The following is a 6,303-nucleotide window of genomic DNA, read 5'->3' on the forward strand; positions in this document are numbered from 1 at the left end:
GCCCTAAGTCTATCCCAATATGAGAGTGTAAATATATATATCTCAGACATCTCATTTAATTTTTCTAATATTGTTTTAGCATGCCTTTATAATATAGTGAAATTTCTCACTGTTTTTGCTTTTAAGTCAGCTGGACTGGTGCTGGAAAATAACTGATCTGTTATATTTAATTTTTCATCCATAATTTCTTGTTTTACCTTAGGCAGCTAATGCAAACTGCATTTTTGTTTAGTGCTTATAATAGCCTCCACTGTAAATATTTCATCTCTTATATTGCTCCTTGCTGAACGCCAGGCACAGGACTAAGACCTTCCTGTTCCAGCAGGCATTTTAAGAATCAAAAGCAGGCTCATCCTGGAGCTGAGACATTCCACGTACAAGAAGCTACAGGAAGGTCATCATTTCCTCATCACCATGCCAGAATGCAGCGAGCCAGCAACAGGGCGACTCTGAGGGGGAGGCAAGAGGACTGTGGGCCACCGCCACCATCATCGCTGCCGCCATCCAGAGGCCCCGTAGCTTTTCAATGGAGGAGCAGCCCGGCCTGCAGCAGCAGCAGCACTCGCCGTCACCGCCGCCGCCACGCCACCACCACCACCGCTACTATTACAACCACCTCCAACACCACCAGCAGTACTTGGCCAAGGGCAACGGGCCCGGTAAGGCCCAGCTGCAGCGGAAGGCGCCCCTGCAAGAGTTCAAGCCTCCAGCCTCCGCAGCACAAAGCTCCCCACAAGAAAGCAGCCCTGCAGTGTCAGTTAGCTGGAGGGAAGATGATGGTCCCAAGGTCATCTAGGGAGCTGAGAGGGGACTTGAACCTGGGGCTCCCCAGTACTTTCAATTTAACTAATAACCTCTTCAGATTGGAACCCTGGGCTCTCCCTGCTTTTAATTAACAATATTATGATAATGTTATTTGTTATTTAATTTACTTTTTGTAAATTATATTGTTTTTATTGTATTTTTATTGTATTTTATACCTGTGTTTATTTTTCTTTGTAATCCACCTTGAGGGCCTTTGGCCGAAAGGCGGGGTATAAATAAAATAATAATAATAATAATATACTGTAATTATTTTAATAGAATTTATTGTTTATTTTGGATCATGCTTTGTTTGAAATAAATATTTATCATTTTTCACCATTTGTCCATTGTTTTAAACAAATTTTAAATTCTGGTATTTTGATTACTATCCGTATGCTCATTGGACTGAATTAATGTAGACTGAATTTAGAACCCATTTTTCACCCTTCATTAAGTTGTACAACAGGGCTAGGGAACCTGTGGCCCTCCAGTTGTTTGCCGACAGCTCCCATCATCCCTGACCATTGTCCATACTGTCTGGGGTGATGGGAGCTGAACTCCAACAACATCTGGAAGTTTCCCTAGTCTAGAAAGTGCCTATGTACAGTATCTTACAACCTTATTCCATATTCACATTATATACAAGACACTTTTGTAGGGATAAGTCCACGGCTAACTTTAAGACCCAAATATTTCTATCTGAAACTGTGAAGACAGTTGAAAAAGCACGTTGATAGTAGTAGACAGCAAGTTCAAATAGGCTATGCACAACCAGCCAATGAACTCCTCTGAATTACTGCAGAAAATAACAGCTTGTTTGCCGTGGAATATGGCACATAAATTCTTCTACAAGGCAAACAACAAAACAGGACAACATTCATTCCCAGCTTGTTTGGGCACAAAGGATGCTCTGAAAGAGCCTGTGCTTATGATGCCGGCTAATCAACTCCAACAGAATTCTAAGTGTCTGAAATGTACATTTAATGTGATTATCAAGGCACTAGATCAAGACCCATCAAATTGAAAAAAATCAAATCCTACAGTCCTGAACATACTTTAATGGGATGAACTTGTGAGTAAAAATGCATACAGTTACACTACTAATTTAGCCACTCTAACCAAAACAGCAGACTTCCTGGAATTTTAGATGTTATCAGGATCAGGCTGACGCTACAGATCAGGCCTGGTGTCAATTCAACACTACTGGGCAGCTGTTGACAGCCCAAATACTCAAGAAGGCCAGCCACCTATACTGTCAGCACCCATAAGGCTAGCTACCACAATCCAGGCTCAGCACTCCTCTGTGGGTGTCACCTTTAATTCCCCCACAATGCTACTGGGTCCCTGACAGCAATGGAGCAATGCTATGTCAGGTGCCCAGAGACCTTGAGGGGGAATTATAATGGCAGGAACAGTTGCCAGCTAGATACTTTCTTTTAAAAAAAATGCTGTTGTGCCCACCTGACACCACCAAGTTAATGGGAGGGAGAGACCACCCCAAGGATCACACCAAATCTGGCCCTAGACCCACCACAGATGGCTACACAACATATTCTACCCCATTAATAATAATCGATCTACAGCATGGCAATTTCTAAACTGACCTACAGCACAGCAATGTTGTACCTAGTATTTTAGAGAATGAGCACTAATGAAGAGTCATATGGGCATTGCTTTTCAGTAAATGCACTGAAAACCAGGGTATCGGTTCTACATTGCCCCTATGAATCTCACATTATGAGTTTCAGATTATGTCTAAACACACATTTTCCAAGTAATACTTCTATACTAGTATAAGGACATGCCAGGATTGGGGGGGGGAAGCATATGTGGTAAAAATCTACTTTGCCATACAAATAGAATGGATTGAGAGGTTAATCTGACACTCAGACGTTTCCCAAACTCGCATATCCTTATCAACCACTCTGCAGCCCTATGACACACTCCTGATGTTATATTTCACATTTAACAGTATTCCTTCTTGGCAAGGACACTCAAAATAAGAATCATAACTCTCTGCCTTAGAGTTCTGACCATGAAAAATCATTTAAATTTCATTCACATGGGCAACAACAGACCCCATTATAGCAGATAAGACTAAACAGCTTTCATGCTTAGAAGTTCTTACTGAAGTGAACATGTCAGTTAAGGTTTCATTTAGGGTTTTAATTTGTACAGATTGAGACACCTTTACTAACAATTCCTAACCATGCTTCACAAAGACAAAACATACACACACTATATATATATATAAACCTCTTCAGAATACGTAACGAAGAACACTGCCAATAATTTTGACATGTTAACAGAGTATAACATCTCTAAGGAAATATGTGCCAGCGACAACATACACACCTTTGCACAGTTGATTATATTATTTTGGAAATGTCAAAAGCCTAGAGCACAAGCTTAGGTTGACAAAGTACAAAATAAACTTCTTAGTTCAACAGGCAAATGCTCAAAAATGAAAATTACTTGTAATATATTATCTATCAACACAACTGTAAATGTCACAATACTCCTGACAATATATTCAATATAGGAAGGGGGACATGGCAACAATCCCATGGCAACAATATATTAGAAGATACATAACCCAGCAGCTAAAATGTGAACTGCAAATGTGACATCCTGTCAATACCCTTTTCCAGCTGTGAGAAGTCAACAGTGCACTGAACATCAGAGAAACAGCTGCATACTAATCGTAGAAGTTTTAAAACCAAGGTAAGCACCTCTTTTCTGCACACTTCTCAGCGCTGTCACTGTGCACAGAAGTCAAAACAAACTCAATATGCAAAGCCTAACTCTTCAGATAATACTTTACCAGATTTCATCTTTGCTCCTACATAAACACAGTCAATTACTTCCCATCCTATAACCTCCGTAACTTTTCTCCATTTATTAGATTGTTTAGAAGGGGGTGGGGTAGGGTACCCAAACTATCTGGACATAAAGAAGGCTATACCATATTAACTGTATTAAATTACAAACACAAGTCATTTTCTCCTTCAAACAAATGTCTTGACAGCACTAGAGACCTGCCAGGCTGGATCCCAAATCAAATATTAAGCAGGTGATTTGAAGTTGCTCAAAAACTGGAAGAGGCCTAAAGAGTAAACCAGTAAAAAGCTGGTTTTGCCAGGCTTCTCTTCAACTACACTCTCTCTCCATTCCCTTTTCCTTACTGAGACTGCCAAAGGATGAGTTGAAACATGCACACTCAAACATAAAACTGATGCTTGAAGAAAACACAATCTCTTATTGAATAAAGGACCCGCTGCTAACATGAAAGGGGAGCAAGCAAGCATCCTTTTCTTATAAATAGCTGGAAACAGATTTCACCCCAAAAAACTCCTCTGATCTTTAACCCTCTCCTAGTTGCACAACACATACACACACACTGCAGAAAAATGACCACTTATTCAAAACGGGGCGGGGGAGATTATCTGTCTGATTCTCTCCCTGTGCTTATAAGCAGGCATGTGTGTGAAAGAGCAGAAAGACATAAAAGAGAGAAACGATATACATACACCCATGCACACTATACACACACACACCGTGTAGGCATGTGGGTCTCTCCCTTTGAGGCAGAAATTTAGAATCCTGCAAACAGACATGCATAATTGGGATGGGGAGGAGAGAGACAGCAAGCACTATTATAGTCTAGCTGGTTGGGGGAGGCGAGGAAGAGCGTGAACACAAAGGAGAAAGCAGGGAGGACGGATGGAGGGATGGTGGAGGAAGGGATGGCAAGGTAAGGATGGCAAGAAGAGGATGGGGGTTGGTGACTGAAGGGAGAAGACAGCCAGGAAAGCGAAGGATGGAGAGGAAGAAAAAAGGAGCGCGTTTGCGTGAAGAGGGGGAGGCATAAAAAGGAGGGATGGGACGGAGGGGAGGGCGGTGGGAATGGGGCAAAGAAGGTGAAAGGAAGGAAGGAAAGAATAGAGCTGAGGGAAGAAGGAAGAGAAGAAAAGAGAGGAGGCAACCAGATGGACGGACGGAGGGATGAAAGGAAGGAGGGGAGGGATGCAGGGGAAGGATGCTGTGCCCTGGCCTCACCTCAGCTCGGTGGGTGAGCAGCCTCCTCCTCCTCCTCACGCCCGGCTGTGGCGGCACAGCTGGCACCGAAGGACCAAACGGGCTGGGCTGCCTCACACGGGCTCCCCTCTGTCTCTCATACACACACTCGCAGAGCCAGCGAGCGCGCCTAGCAGCAGCCACGGCGGTCCCCGCCTACCTCCCCCGCCCCAACCCCTTTCTCTCCGGCTCGGCCCCGCCTCCTGGCACTGTGAGGGAAGGACCCACCGCCGCCACGAACGCCACAGCCGAAGAGGGAGCGCGCCTGCGCCGGTGATGGCAGCTGGCGACGCAGGTGCCCGCCGAGGGCACGCCGACTCAATCGGGGCCTGCCTCGCGGGGGGCTTACCTGAGATAAAGAGGACGCGGCCAGTGCGCAGGCGCGGGTACCGCCGGCTGTGGGGATGCGGACCGGCGTTGCTAAGCGGCGGCGGCGGCGGTCGTCACAAAGAGCCGATGACCTGGGTTGGGGGCGGGGAAGAAGCGCCTTAGGCAGGGCCGGCCGTGGGGCTTCAATGAGGGTTAGGGGCGTGAGGTGGACCGCTGGGGAAGCCGTCCCTATGGAGCTGTCCACGCATACTCTTGCTTCCTTCTCCTTATTTATTATCTACCTGTTTAACAGTTCTGTGATTCTATAACAGGACTTCTATACCGCCGGGATCATCCATAACCAGTCTAAGCGGCTTACATAGAGTATAAAGAGGCCCATTTAAAATATATATATATATCAGCCCCGAAAAGCAGGTTCAGCTAAAAACAAGAACAAAACCAAAATAGAAAAAAAATGGGCAGTTATTAAAAAGTAAGTGTAACATGTTAAAATTGCAGGTCTGGGTAGGCTAAGCAAAAAACAACAACTTTAGCCTGTGCAGAAAAGCTGTGTGTGTGTGTGTGTGTGTAAATATATAACAAATATCTATATGCTTTCTGACAATACACACACTATGTATACAAATTTCTGACCATCCTACACAGGGGCCCCTCGTATACGCACAATTAGCATGTGTTTTAATTGGCTTTTATATATGTATTTTTAAATTTGTATATTTGTTTTTATGTTTTAATTGTTGGAAACCGCCCAGAGAGCTTCAGCTATGGGGCGGTATACAACTGTAATCAATCAATCAATAATATTTATTGTACTGGTGTATCTTGCATTACTATGCTGTTCACTACTTTTGGGACCTTTGGGCCAAAAGCTAGTATATAAATAAATAATCCAATGCATTTCTGACCTCTCAGGCCCTTCATCAGTACAGTAACTCCCTACTGAAGGACCACAGAGGTCTGAAATGCCTTGGATATTAAACTTTATCCTGCCCCTTTCCATCCTGCTCCCCCCCCATTAACAATGATATAATAAGGAACTGTAAAGGATAGGATGAGGAAAAGGAAGACAGGAGCACAAGTTTTACTCATAGG

General features: G+C 44.0%; 1 protein-coding gene across 5 annotated transcripts in view; it reads right to left on the reverse strand.

The window, feature by feature from the left end:
• Positions 1 to 5,214, reverse strand: part of CTNNA2 (catenin alpha 2) — an 810,025-nt gene extending 804,811 nt beyond the window's left edge. Inside the window, exon 1 of one of the 5 annotated variants that reach the window (XM_061583441.1) lies at positions 5,110 to 5,214. The gene's annotated coding sequence lies outside the window, so the exon portion shown is untranslated. Of the gene's footprint in view, positions 1 to 4,863; positions 5,064 to 5,109 lie in introns of those variants that run through there. The other 4 variants (XM_061583440.1, XM_061583443.1, XM_061583447.1 and 1 more) reach the window with 4 other exon arrangements.
• Positions 5,215 to 6,303: the final 1,089 nt, after the last annotated feature.

Source organism: Rhineura floridana, chromosome 9 (genome assembly GCF_030035675.1).
Source record: "Rhineura floridana isolate rRhiFlo1 chromosome 9, rRhiFlo1.hap2, whole genome shotgun sequence".
Classification (NCBI taxonomy): Eukaryota; Metazoa; Chordata; class Lepidosauria; order Squamata; family Rhineuridae; genus Rhineura; species Rhineura floridana.